General features: G+C 40.8%; 1 long non-coding RNA gene across 1 annotated transcript; it reads left to right on the top strand.

The window, feature by feature from the left end:
* The first annotated feature begins 11,493 nt into the window (after nt 1–11,493).
* On the top strand, nt 11,494–13,352 carry LOC131257550 (uncharacterized). Its single transcript, XR_009177493.1, has 2 exons — nt 11,494–11,975; nt 13,150–13,352. It is a non-coding gene; the product is annotated as an uncharacterized LOC131257550 (long non-coding RNA).
* The last annotated feature ends 2,087 nt before the right edge of the window (nt 13,353–15,439 follow it).

Here is a 15,439-nt window from a genome sequence, read left to right as displayed (position 1 = left end):
GAACCGATCAAATGGTCCTATTTGGTCCGGTTCTAGAGTACACCGCTTCCAATTTCAGTTCCAAAAATCAAAGAACCATTCGATATAGTTCGGTTCTAATTTAGGGGTAGGTAGAACTGAACGAAACTAAACTGTGGATTTGAACTGTGGAATCCAAAGTAGAACTGAAATTGGACATTTGTGATTAGTGGAATCCAATACTATTGCGGTATTTGATAATGGATGGAGAGAGTAAATTCGACATGAAGACCCCTGGACCCGGGACGTTTTAATGTTGCACGTATGCAAGGATATTTTTGTCTGCAAATAATGTGTCCGTACGTAATAGTTGGAGCGTTTTGAAAAGACGCCGGGTAAAAGGTGGCATCTACAGTGGTCAATTTCTCTTGATAACTTCTTATTTTGCGTGTGAGTATGCTCACGTGCGGTTCAATCTGGTTTTAATCCACACGTGAGAATGGACAGGATTTGATTATAGGCTGACCAAAGATCTAGAATTTAATGGCCCACTAATTGGACGATTTAGATCATTAGAAGATGTTTTCAGTTGACTTATCTAAATCGAATGGTTTGTATTAGTTTTGTTTCAAAACTAACGGTCAGATGGCTTGAAATTATGATTTGAGTAGCTCACGGACCTGCTTTGCATGTCAGGGTGTAGAGATGTGATTGGTTTATCATATCAAAGGTCATGCCATGCTTTAATTGAACGATGGTGTACGGTTTAAGGTGTACGCTCTACAACTACACTGCTTGTTGTATTTAGAAAGCAGGTGTATCAATGGGACGGGTTAGGGCCAGTCTAAACATCTGTCAAAGGCCGGCCCGTACCACTCAATGGAGGTCCAAAAACAGCCCGCGCCACAACGGGTGAAGCCCAAGCATGACCTAAGAATCCGCTACAAAGCCCATCCCGAGCCTGAACCCGGGCCCTGTAACTGATGGTGACGGTTCTAATTCATTAACTCTGTTTTGGAGACCGCTGAGAAAAGGACGTGGATTGCATGAAATAGTGTTAGGTGGGGCCCACCGTGATGTTTGTAATAAATGGAGCGAATCAGCTACCTGGACATGACGGAAGAGAGTCAACTGTTGAAGTGACGTCATCATGTTCTTTGGACCCACTATTATGTATGTGGTGTATCCATACCATCCATCCATATGGAGAGATCATTTTAGGACATGGTCCAAAGAATGAGTTAGATCCAAAGTTCAAGTGTACCCCACCACAGAAAACAGTGGGGATAGTGACCCACCATTGAAATCTTCCTAAGGCCTACCATGATGTTTATGTGAGATCCAACCCGTTTATAAGTTAACACAAACATGAAATAAGGGATAACACAAATATCAACTTGATCGAAAACTTCTGTGGCCTAAAGAAGTTTCTAATGGTAGACGTTCAATCCCACTGTTTTTCTATGGTGGGGTCTACTTGACATTTGTATCTGCCAAATTCTTTCCATCATGTCCTAAAATGATCTCTCCAAATGTATAGAGGGTGTGGATATAATACATACTTCAGGGTGGGGCTCATAGAACATGGTGACGTCACTTCAGTACCGATAGTTGCTACCATGGGTTTAGTAGCTAATCCGCGTCCATAATAAATTCACTTCGTGCATTCATTTTTCTGGATAATGGTAGGACTAGAGGTGAACACGAACAGAACTAGCTCGGTTAGCTCACTCGACTCAAACCCATAAAAGCTTGATTTGACGCGGTTCGAAGCTGAGTTCGAGCTAAGTTGAGCTGATTTTTTTAGCTCGAAAATGGGTTCATGCGGAGTTCGAGCTGGCCCTAGCTCGACTCAACTCGGATCGAACCCAACTCGAATCGATCTCGGATTGAATCAGTTCGGTGACTCGATTACTTTGACAGTGATATTGCTCACTAAGTGTTTGATGAAATGACTCAACGAAGTGTGGCTGGTGGTAAAGAAGGTATGTACATGAAACAAATACCTATTTTTTCTTGGTTTTTTATGTTGCTCGGAAGGTGTTTGATAAAATACCTGTAAAATCATTATTGTTGTTTTACATATAGTAAGATTTTGAAGGTGCAATTCAGGTGTTTGTGAAAATGTTGCACAGGCGAACTTGACTCGACTCGAACTGGCCTGAGCTGCTAATTGAACCGAGCCGAGCTGAGTTTGAGCTGAGGTCAGCTAGTGGCCGAGCTGAGTTCGAGCTAAGGTCAGCTAGTGGTCGAGCCGAGTCGAGCTAAGGCCAGCTTGACTTGGTTCGGCTCGATGTACACCCCTAGTTAGGACATTAGTTCAAAAATGAGGTAGATCCAGAAAACAAGTGGGCCAGTAGAGAGGAAAAAGTGTGTAAGGAAATGACTACCATTGAAACTTCCCTTAGATCTACCGTAATGCTTAAATGCCATCGATGGCTTTCATAATGATGAAGAGCAGGTCACGGATACTTTCATGGCAAAAACGAATCAGAGAAGGTCCGATGCATAAGTGATTAGGACCGTCATAACCCTAAAACAATCCTATCTTGTAATGCGAAATGAGTTTTTCCGTGTATCATATCTGATTTTGGGCAGGAGAAGCTAATTGAGCCAACCAACCCTGCTAAGATGTACACCCCGTATTTTTCAATACTCGGGCATTACAATATATAAATTGGATTGCATGTGTGTGAGAATATACGTAACTTACCTTACACATCAATCATCTAGTGGTCCTCAATCAATCCATCTCGACCACCTAGTGCAATCTTCATTCATATATCAATTCATCTGACCATTGATTCTCAAGAACAAATAATTATCTCATCATGAAAGTGACATTGATCTTTAGGAACCCACTGTATTGTTAGGATTCCAATGGCAATGAAAGTCTAAATCCCGCCTTATTAGCTAGATTGAACCATATGTATTCAATCTTGAGCCTTAGATCATCAAATTTATCATTGGTCAGATCCATATTGTCCAACTGAAAGGCCCGCTACCTGATCATCACACTTAGACCAACGCGCCGCTAACCGTACCACGAATCTTCATCTAAACAAATCGTAGGACCCTTAGGACCTTGAATGTCAGATCTAAAGATGATCCGATTGTCGAATTGATGGGAATCCACAAATTGAGACCTAAATCATCAGTTCGCCATTGTCCACTCCTCAACGAACCATCAATCAAAGAATAGTGGAACTTCATCAACCAACCTTTAAAGCTCAACTAAAAAACCCTATCTAGACGGTCATTGGGTCCCTATGACTCGTAGAAGCAGGTTGATCAAAGTTGAAAGCCATCCGACCATCAAATTATCTAAGATTTGACGCTTACAATGAACTTCATTATACAGGGCCCCACTATGATTAAGAGATGAATCTGCACCCTCCACGAGTTTCTAACCAACGGATCAACCGTCCGATGATGAAATGTCATCAAAGGGTCGGTCATCTTCCTCATATGGCCGAAGAACCCACCAAACTCTAGTGGGCCCCATCTTATAATCAGTTCATTTGGTGGCCCATAGTCCTGGATGACAATCCAAAGCTATAAACTCCATCCATGCAAATTGAAATGAGGGGTGCGGTTGTTCATCCAAGCAGCTAATGGCAATAAATAAACGGCTGGCAAGCACAGTCAAGCACCAACCCTAAAGCTATAAATGGACCACGCACGCCTAAGGATTGCATCCGAGATTCCAGCAAACAGAAAGAGAGAGAGACAGAGAGAGAGACAGAGAGAGAGAGAGAGAGTATCGACGCAGCTGTGGTGTCGCACTACACCAGGCGATCGAGTTAACTTGACTCGGGGCGGGTTGGGACAACCCAGTAGCCCTGGTCCTGAAGGAAAATAGGAAGAACAGAGGAAGAAGAAGGTGAGAGAAAGAGAAGGTGAGTGAACTTGGAGTCCAGCGGGGTTCGGGCTTGAATCCAACTTCTCGCTTTGCCGAGTGGACCTGTTGAAGCTATTGGGGTTGTTGTGTGGTTTTTGAATCATCGGGTTGACTTAGCCAGCCCCATGTTCATCAGATACGCTGGGAGTGCCTTGCCGAGTTTAGGTGGCCCAACTCCTCACTCACACCGGAAAGGCCTCCAAAGTCAGGGCCTTGCCCAGACCAACATAGGCTTTAGTCCTTCAGGTCAGTAGTGGGGCAACTCGGATTTAGGCCAACTCAGTGGGCCAAGGCCCGATGTGCGATCCGATCCATGGCCAATCAACCATCGTTGAAAACCAGCCATCTTAGCAGCCCATGCTGATGATGGTAGGCAAACAAGTTGAGCAAAGTTCTCCATTTGAGGAACCCACATAGTGTGACTCGGTGACTCATCGAGTCCCTGTCCATTTCTCGTTGGTAGGAAAGCAGCGTGCCTCTCTTGGGTCAGCTCAAGTTTGGGGTTAGGGCTTTGCTTAGAAAGCCTCCCTTGGACCAGTTTGGATTAGGCCACTCCATCCCATAAAGGAACGTAAATCATTTCCCCACTCTTAATAAGAAATTCAAATTTAGTTGACCTAAATTGATTGATAAAACTAGAACCCAAACCAAACTTGGGAGTATGACTTTAGCCACATGCAAAATACAAGACTTGAATCTCACTCTATGAATGCACAATTTAGGGAAAAATTCAATCCTAAGGAGCATGCACACCTTGTGGCAACACTAGTAAGCAAACCAAGGTAGGAGGTGATGAATCTTTCCCCTTGAGCTTTCCTCTTCCTTGTTAATTTAAGTAATAGTTCATTTTATTTTCAAGTGATAATTGATATCTCTAACTCATGATAACTTGCATTAGATATTGAATCTGATTATCAATCATATGCTCAACACTTAGCTTGTATGAATATTTATATGTTGTACTTCTGTATCTTTTCATATTTATAGATTGTTTATGGATTGCTTGTAGAACTTGAATTGCTACATCTATTAGTAGAAAAAACCTCACTTATACATGTACATCCAGACTTGGGATGTAACTTGACTGATTGTGATTGTAATGGACCCTCACATGTGGCTACTTTGATTAATGGATTAAATGAAACATTGATGTAGGCTTACCATCCATGGGTTGTTATGCCTACGTGGCTTTTTTTGATTGATATTTACCTCTTGCAGCCCTAATTGCATATTTGCCCAAGGCGTCTTGATGTATTATTTTGTGTGACCATGCGATGGCAAGTCCCGTTTGTTAGATTTTGATTGGCCATCGGTTGATGATGATGTTATTAAACATTCTAATGAATGAGTTTCATGAGCCGGGGATGGTAGAATGAAACACTATGCCCAAACTGTAGGCCTATGTTGGGTGGCGAGCCCCCTATAGTGTTCTTTGAGCTTTCTTAATTTTGCTGCTTGCAAATTGGAATAATAATGGATGAGAGTAATCATGCATTCATGGCACTTGCATTATGAATCTACTGTTTGAAAGGTCCATTCACTTACTTAGGATGAACCGATTGTTTGAAAGGCCCATCCCCATGCTTGAATGAGCCGATTGTTTGAAAAGCTCATTCTTGCTTAAGTGAGCCGACTGTTTGAAAGGCCCACTATCTTACTTAAGCGGGTGACTATTTTGAAAGACTCGTTCTCTTGCAACTTGAATGAGCCGACTGTTTGAAAGGCCCATTATTCTCTTGCCTAATGGACCGACCGTTTGAAAGGCCCATTATTCTCTTGCCTAATGAACCGACTGTTTGAAAGACCCGTCGTATTGCTTGAATGAGCCGACTGTTTGAAAAGCTCATTCTTACTTAAGTGAGTCGACTGTTTGAAAGGCACACTATCTTACTTGAGCGAGTCGACTGTTTGAAAGACTCATTCTTTTGTAAGTTAAATGAGTCAACTGTTTGAAAGACCCATTCTCTTGCCTAAATGGACTAACTGTTTAAAAGGTTCATTCCTCTATTAGGGATGAGCTGACTGTTTGAAAAGCCCATCCCCAAGCATGAATGAGCTAACTGTTTGAAAGGCCCATTCATGTTTAAGTGAGCCGACTGTTTGAAAGGCCCACTACCTTGTAAGTTGAATGAGCTGACTGTTTGAAAGGCTCACTCTCTTGCATGAATGGACTGATTGTTTGAAAGGTCCATTCACTTGGCTAACTGGATGTGCATCCCTAGTTGATGTGCATTTACACATCCATGCACTTAAACAAGATCACATCATGGATTATTTTGCATGTCTTATTGTTTAAAACTATGCTTAACTAATGCAACGATGTGTAATCTTGAGAGAAATTCACACTGTGTTGGCCACTCATTCATCGAATATATAACCGTACAAGTAATGCAGATGGCTTAAGTGATATTCATGAGAAGCAGGGTACAATTGTCAAGGATGCATGGTTGTATTTGCTAAGAGAACCTATGTGATCTTGCTGCTCAAGACTAGTTACATTTTATTTAGTTTTATGTATTAAATTGTTCATTTCTATATTTATTAGTATGAGACATGGGTTTGTATAAATCATTTGGGCAACCGCTTGTACATTTTGAATATATATGAAAATTCTTTTATGATTGATTTGTTAATATTCCGCTAAGCTGCTAACTCTGATAAAAGAAAAAAAAAATACATGAAATTTCGCCATCTTTAAAGGTTAACACCTGATTTTTGGAAAACGAGTCATATACTCGAGTTCCAAAAACCCTGGGCATTACATATGATGGGTTGCCCATGCTAGATTTATGAGATTCCATCAGATTGATGGTCAAAAGTCCATTTTGTTTTTGTTTTTACTATGAATAGTAAGTTTTAATTATGACCGATTTGGATAGTATTTTAGCAAAAAACAATGGAGTCTAGTACGAATTATGACGGTGTATAAATATCAAGTTTACTATTTATAATAAGTCGCATTTTTTTAGAAGTTTGATTGGAGTTTGAGTCTAAAACTTCTTCCTAGGTTTGAGTTCACTATTTAAAGGATTGTAAATTCATTTTTATCATCAATCATTTTAAATCAAATTATTATAAATTATTTCTATTTTCATCGCACGTGGATTCAAAGAATCTCGATGAGGAGTCTAGAGAAACTCTATGGATTCATAGTTATCACTGAGGAAGACGATGATCATCCTTATCACGTCCTCCCCTGTGTCACACAAGGTCATTCCCACTGAGATAAATGAAAACAAAAATGATAGCCTCATCCAAAACTTATGTGGCCCCATGAAGTTTTCAATGGTAGACACTTAATCCTAATTGTTTCCTGTCCCGAGGCTCACTTGAGTTTTGGATCTGTCACATTTTTTGTCTCATCTTCTTAAATGATCCAGAAAAAACAAATGGACGGAATGGATTTCTCACAAACATAACAGGGGGCCCCTCCTAGCCTCCTAATTCACCAAGTAAAGACTGTTTAAGTAGGGTGTCGCTTCCATGCCGAGGTCAGTGGATTCATGACTGTGGACCTAGCTTGATGCATTTGGATTACATCCACAATGTCCATCATATTTTAAAAAGCATTTTTGCACATGATCCAAAAAACGAAGTTGATGTTTATCTTAGGTGGACCACACCACGGGAAACAATGACAGGTGGGGAATACTAACCATTAAATTTTTTTTGCCAGTCACCAAAATGTTTATTTTCCATCCAACCTATTTATAAGGTAGCAAAGACCTAGATGAAGTGACCACACGAATCTCAACTTCATCTAAAACTTTGGTGGCCCATAAGAAGTTTTTAATGATCAATCGCCACTATTTTATATGATGTGATATGGTTATACCACTATTTTGTATAATGTGATATAGTTCTCCTGAGCTATGTATGTCGTGGTTCAATATCAAATTTGGTCACGTGGTTAGTATAAGGTCAATAAGGTGTTTGGCCAATAAGGTCTTATGTAATGTTATTAGCAAGATGACTACGGCTAGATTAGAGGCGAAATTGGAGAACCTATATATGATAAGATTGCGTTATAATCATTTGTTTTTTAAGAATCAGTTTTATAATGTGAAGATGGCAGAAGGGACAAATTTCAATGAACACATCAGCAATTTGAATAGAATACTTTGCAAATTGATAAGTGTGGAGGTGAATATTGACAAGGAAGATCATTCGATAATCCCGTTGAATTCTCTTAGGGCGTGTTTGGGCGTTGGGATTGGAAGGGATTCGGTGGATGGGATTAAAAAAACATAATTACCCTGTTGCCATGGGATAAGAATAATTCCATGCTTTGTTGGTAATCAGGTGGTACATTGAATGGATATACTAACCATCATTCAAAGTTATTTAGAATAACACACATGTGTTATATCTAGACCGTTCATTTGTTTTGTAACCTCATTTTATGACATGAGCCTAAAAATGAGGTAGAAACAAAAATCTCTCTCTCTCTCTCTCTCTCTCTCTCTCTCTCTACTATGGAAGGAGAAGCAGATGGATACGGTTGAATCGAAGAGGTTTGCAGTTAGTGCGGTTAAATAGGCTACCTAACCGCTTAGTTTCCGTGCAAGAGATGTGGTTTAAGGCTCATACAGGCATCCCCCCCGCGCACGTTAACATGACCAAGACCAGAGCCACCATCACCGCCCTCCTGCTACCGCTGTCCTGCGCGGCCCTCAATGATTTGAAAGGAAGAAGGTCGTTGCAGTGGTGGTGGCAGAACTTGAAATTCCACAAAACTCCAATCTAACTGCCGTGTGTATTTGACGGGACTTTTCTCCCTCTTCTCTATCCGTCCTTTTTTTTTTTTTTTTTTTTCCTGTTTTACCCTCGAAGGAGGTAAAAAGGGCGGAGGAAAAGAGCAGTGGGAAATGTGTCGCCTGTCGGTCGACCTTTCGCCAGTTCCGCTTCTGTCGTTTGGGCTGATAGAGGGTGTGGTGTACGTACGTTAGCAGCGTCTTTTTCCACGAACCAAACCTTCTTTCTAGCTTTCTTATTCTCTGTAAAAAAGAGGATTATATGATCTGGACGGTTCAATTTGAGTTTTATATATATCAAGGGTACAACTGCTAGGTGCATGTTTATAAAGCATCATACTCTGCAGGAGTATCAAACCTTTCCCTTTTGTTTTCGTCAGATGAATCATTGCTTTATAACGGAAGGGCCACGTCTACCGTATGAAGCTTCCGAGTTTCTTGCAAATGGGGCCCACGTTAATATAATATGCATCGACGATCGAAAGCAAAAGATACGGTGAGACTAGTCTCTTATAAATAATTTAGACTACTGATTCTTGCATTTGGTGGGGTCCACTCACGAAGTTGGTGGTTCCCATAATACATACCGATAATTATTTTAAAAAAATTATGCTCCAGTGCACTATAAGGATTGTAAGATATAGTGCTCCTAGTTGCACTGGGGCAGTTAGATAACCCAGTTCATTGAGGTCTTATATAATGTTATTAGCGAGATGACTACTGCTAGATTAGGGGCGAAGTTGGAGAACCTCTACATAATAAGATTGCTCTATAATCATTTGTTTTTTAAGAACCAGTTTTATAATGTGAAGATGACAGAAGGGACAAATCTCAATGAACATATCAGCAATTTCAATAGAATACTTTGCAAATTGATAAGTGTGAAGGTGAATATTGACAAGGAAGATCATTCCTTAATCCCGTTGAATTCTCTTATAAAGTCTTACGAGAACCTCGTAAATACTTTTTACCATGGCAGGGAGACCATTGACGTCAAAATCATTATTTTAGTTCATTCAAATCAGTTGAGAGAGAAGAATGGAGGTGACAATATCTCTACGGATGTATTAGTTATTAAGAGAAGAAGTTTTAAGCGGAAGAAAGAGAATTCGTGATCGAGGTCCAAATCTAAGTGTAAAGGTAAAATGTATTAGAATTGTCGGATAACCGGACATATAAAGGATTGTTGGTACCAAAAAACCCAAAAGGCTGATAATTTAGATAATTATACAAGAGAGGCCAATTTAGTGAAAGTTTGAATGGTTGGGAAAACATGTCACTTTTATTGAGAGTAGATTTAGAACAGGGATCTTTGTACCACATGACCCCTCACTTCTTCCGATGGTGCTTGCCCCATCAATTCAACTTACAAGTGAAATTAATACTTCTCTATTATCACCATTAATTACACCTTCCAATATATTAAAACTAAATTAAATTAGATTTATGAGATAATGACCATGTGACCATGTAAGATTTACCATGCTCATAATAAGCCAAAAGAGTACTAACCAAAATCAAGCACCCTCTAAATAAACTCCCAAAATAAGTCTACTTGAGAACAACTGGAGCTTAGAAACTGATTTTGGGCCAATCCAACCATTGACACTGTAGGAAATGAGAAATAAACACCCATACCTCATAGTGTGGCCCATCAATTCGTTGTATCTACCAAACCCTTGAATTAAAGCCCTAGGGAGTCATAAAAAAACTAACCAACGGTCTAGATTTTCATGAACTTAGTTAGTGGACCCCATAGCCAACCTGCTTGTACGTATTAACACGTACAACTGCAGGGTGCCGAATGTTATATCGGGTGAAACTGACCCGAGCCTGCCCGAAATGGGGAAGCAAATTGGCTTCTGTACCACACATCAGCTATATAGCTGATATATTGACTTATGTATTGTATTGTATCCAAACCGTCCATCAAATTTTCGACCTCGTCTCAAGGCTAGAGAAAAAAATAAGACAGGTATAATTATCACAGAAAAAAGCAGCGGGGGATTGAACGTATACCATTGAAACCCTTTTAGGGGTCATAGAAGTCTTGGATCAATATGAAATTGGTTTTTCCTCTTAATCCAGGTCTTTCTGACCTTATGAACGTACTGGATGGAAAATAAACGTTGTGGTGGGCCCTACGAATTTTTTAACGGTGAAAATCATCATCCCTACTGCTATTTGTGGTGTGGTCCATTTGATCTTTGGATATGATTCATTTTTTGGATAATATTCTAAAATGATCTTTAAAAATGGATGAATGGTGTGGATATAAAAAAATACATCACTGTGGGGCCCATGTAACTTTGATCGACACGTACCCAATAGGGGAAGCGGATTGCGTAGTGAGTTACTCACTACACTTAGCGTACTGAGTAAACTCTGTGAGGTTCACCATGATTCATGTATTTCATTTACTCCGTCAATCCATTTTATCAGATAATTTTAGGGCTGAAAAGAAAGGGAAGCATATAGAATTTTCAAATGGACCACACCACATGAAACAGTGTGAACTGTATGTATACCATTGAAAATTTCTTAGGAGCCAGCGGAATTTTTCGATCAATCTTATATTTATTTTTTTCCCTTCATCCGGGTCTGTATGATCTTATGAACAGGTTGGATGACACATAAACATTACTATGTGGCCTAGAAAGGTTTCAACGGTAGACATCATTATTCCTATTGTTTCCTGTGGTATGATCTACTTGAGATTTGGATATGCTTCAACTTTGGGTTCAACCCCTTAAATGAGTTGGAAAAATGGATGAACGGTGTAGAGAAACTACATATATTCATAGTGGGCCCAATTGAGTTTACTCAGTATGATAACAGCGTCGGTACGCAATCCGATTTTTATAGCTGGTGTGTGGTACACCAGCCAATCCGCTTCCTCGAGATGGAATGCTAACCTCCTCTTTTCTTTCCCGCCAGCTACGATTCAAAAGGACGAACCGCTGTCATGATTTTGCCCACTAATGAAGATCTAATCGATTAATCCAGACCGTCCATCGCGAGAAGAAGAGATCAATGACCGAAAAAAGGGTCGGATCTCACGATGTAAGGTTTGGGTTTGAACACAAGCCCAGGCCCAACCTACCTAACTGCAAACACCAATCGGATAGGAGAAATCCACGTCCCCTTTGTTCAGCTGGAAAATAGAGTCCTAGTCACACCAACCTAACGGAAATGGTTCCGCCCTTGGCTGAAAGCGGAAAGAATCTGAATCTTTCCGTTTTAAGCGCTGGTGCAATCTCAACCCTTCCCTGCCTTCTAGAAGAGTCTCACGATGAATCTGGAATGCTGGATCTAGGGCTGCCAGGAGCCTAGTAGCGATCAGACAATTTGACGAGCTTTTAGTGAGAAATTGCAACGGCGCGAGATGTTTTTTTAACACATCCTAATCTACTGCCCTCCCTTCACCAAAAGGTGGACCCCACAAGCCTACTGAACACCATCCGAACCAATTAAGAGACTTAGATCATCAGATCCACCGATCAACCAAAAATCGCCATGATAGATGAGTCATCCTCCTCGCCGGCTGAGAAAACCCATTTTCTTTAATCCTGCCACATTCACCAATCTAAGTCGTTCAATGTAAGGCCCACCTCATCAAAAACAGATCACGAATAGCCGCTCGAACGCATGCAATCGTTAAGCCTAGTTTAGGAGCCCTTGAGCAAGAATTTTCTATCCACCCAGCGCTAAAAACGCGACTAATCCCGTAATTAGTATAGAAATTTCTAAAACTGAATCAGAGCATTTAAATAGCCCAAATGTTAGGGCAACTTTCAAGGAATAGTAAGAAAAGAGAGAGAGAGAGAGAGAGAGAGAGAGAGAGAAGATAGCGGCTAGACCCGGACCACTGAGTGGAACGAGTCAGGAATTGATTCCGACCCGTTCACTTGCTGAGAAGAAGAAGGTTTGAAGGAGAGGGAGCTCCTCTAGCTACGCCAGACCTGGATAGAGAATCTTGCCGTTGCAATTTCTCACCAAAAGCTCGTCAAATTGTCGGATCGCTATAAGGCTCCTGGCAGCCCTAGATCCAGCATGCATTCCAGATTCATCGTGACTCCCAAACACCACCTGTAAGTGACTTCCCTGTAAGTCACTTCCCACTTACCCACTTACATGTGATTGTCATGCTTTGTTAAACGGTAGTGAACCAAATGTGAATCAATCCAAACCGTGCAAATCATTTCGAAAGGGATTCAATCATGGTCCGCCAACTCCACTGTGGATGAGAGTAGGACCCACTTAACCATGGATGGGCCATGTGATCTTCTTGACCATTCCGAATCAATTGAGTTCAGTTCGGCTCAGTTGCAGCCTCGGAAGAAATGATTGATTCAGTACCGTACTAACTCAATCTTCCCTGCAATACCAAAACTCTAGTGAAACCAAGCTTTCCAGACTGCCATCGCACCAGAATTGTTGCCTTTTTTTTTTTTTCCTCCATACATTGATTATATTGTCATGTTTCTTTATCATTGGCCGATGCTTTTAGACAGCTCCACTGTTTTTTTTCTACAGATCCAAGTCAACCGAAGCAGCTATGACAATGTGATCGGTTAGCTTTCATATCTCAAAGTAAATCGAAAAGCAACCTGAGGTGATTCCATCTCTTGGAAAGTATGCTTCAAATTTCTTGGTTTTTCTTGTTGTAATTCTCAAGAGATTTCAATAACTCTTAATGCTTCAGTTGCTTTTTGAATCTCAATCCATAACTGCAAGCACCATTTGTTCATGTGGTGGTGGGTTTGTCCAGCTTCTCCAAGTGGGTCTTGTGACTCTGTGATCTGAACTGTTGATTTGATAGGCTCCACCATGGATGTGCACTGAAAATTTCAAGATTGGAGATCCTAGCTGTTGAATCTTTGGCTCGGCAAATAAAATCATGGAGCTAGCAGTCGATAGTTTACTCCACTTCCAAATTTTTGAATGGTCAGGAAGATCACATGGCCCATACATGTTTAAGTGGGTCCTACTCTCATCCACAGTGGCGGCCCACTACCGGACTACAATTTCACTTTACTAGTCTGCGGACCACAAGACTCGAAACTAATCAATCAGGAGAGAGAGAGAGAGCATTGCAAGATCATATAATGGTCAAACTAGAGTGAAAGCAGTAGGGTTAGGTTTCAATTTGTAGATAGGGCCATGGTTCAGTGAACTAAACCGTCAATGCAATGGCCCCACTCTGGATGACCATGCACCACAAATCACTCAAATGGAAATTTGGGTCTTCAAATTGGTATTCATCCACATTTGACCAACAAAAAGCCAAAGATTCAAGAGCTAGGATCTCTAATCTTGAAATTTTTGGCCCACATCCATGGCAGAGTCTATCAAATCAACAGTTCAGATCACCGAGCCATGGGACCCACTTGGAGAAGCTCGACAAGCCCACCACCACATGAACAAATGGTGCTTGCAATCATGTATTGAGATTCAAAAAGCAAGCAACTTTTTTTTTTTTTGTTTTTTTACACGCACACAAACACCCCCACACACTCACGCCTTAGTGGAATTTCACCACCTATGGATACTCGAACCCTAGACCGGGTGTTGAAACTCTAGAGAGTCTACCACCCGAGCAAGGGTAAGGATCCAAAAAAAAAGAAGAAGCAAGCAACTGAAACATTGAGAGTTATTTAAATCTCATGAGAATTACAACAAGAAAAACCAAGAAATCTGAAGTATACTTTCCAAGAGATGGAATCACCTCAGGTTGCTTTTCAATTTACTTTGAGACATGAAAGCACACCGATCACATTGTCATAGTTGCTTCGGTTGACTCTGTAGAAAATAAACAGTGGAGCAGTCAAAAAGCATGTTGGCTAAAGATAAAGAAACATGAAAAAAAAAAAGGCAACAGAAGCTTTTTTTATGCATTCCTTTTACTCCGTGGATGCTGAATAGAGAAAGTTAAGGACTGAACCACTCCAACCATCTTCCTCTGAGGCTGCAACTGAGCCGAACCGAACTCAGTTGATTCGAAATGGTTAGGAAGATCACATGGCCCATCCATGGTTAAGTGGGTCCTACTCTCATCCACAGTGGAGTTGGCGGACCACGATTGAATCCCTTTCGAAATGATTTGCACGGTCTGGATTGATTCACATTTGGTTCACTACCGTTTAACAAAGCATGACAATCACATGTAAGTGGGTAAGTGGGAACAGATCAGTATTTTGATTTTCAGGCTTCTTATTTGTGAGCAACTACATGAAACTGTGTTGATCTTGTAACCTAGGAATCATACTTCTTGGCCCCACCTTTTAGTAAGCTGGCCTGTTGATATGCTGGGTTCCATCCTCGGGTGGGCCTGTTGATTTACTGGCCTAATGAAATTTCTAAATATGTACTTCTTTCTTTATTTGCGATAGCATTAAGTCGAGTCCCCTTTGCTCAGCTGGAAAATAGAGTCCTAGTCACACCAAACTTACGGAAATGATTCCGCCCTTGGCTGAAAGCGGTCATGGGAAATGCATGGAGTTGCCACAAACGATCATAGCCATTAAATCAATCGGCAAATAAAATCATGGAGCTAGCAGTCGACAGTTTACTCCACTGCCAAAATTTTGAATGGTCAGAAAGATCACATGGCCCATCCATGGTTAAGTGGGTCCTACTCTCATCCACAGTGGAGTTGGCGGACCACGATTCTACATCAGGATTCCACAAATTCCCTGGCTTCAACCATGAATGAAAGCATGTACAAGCAACCACTATATCTAATCTTGTAAGTGTGATGAAGAAAGGCTAGTTTTGTCCATTGTAAACCTGTTTTTTTTTTTTTTTGTTTTATTTTTTATTTTTA

Source organism: Magnolia sinica, chromosome 10 (genome assembly GCF_029962835.1).
Source record: "Magnolia sinica isolate HGM2019 chromosome 10, MsV1, whole genome shotgun sequence".
In the NCBI taxonomy this organism is placed as follows: domain Eukaryota; kingdom Viridiplantae; phylum Streptophyta; class Magnoliopsida; order Magnoliales; family Magnoliaceae; genus Magnolia; species Magnolia sinica.
This window is presented reverse-complemented; position numbering and strand designations above follow the sequence as displayed.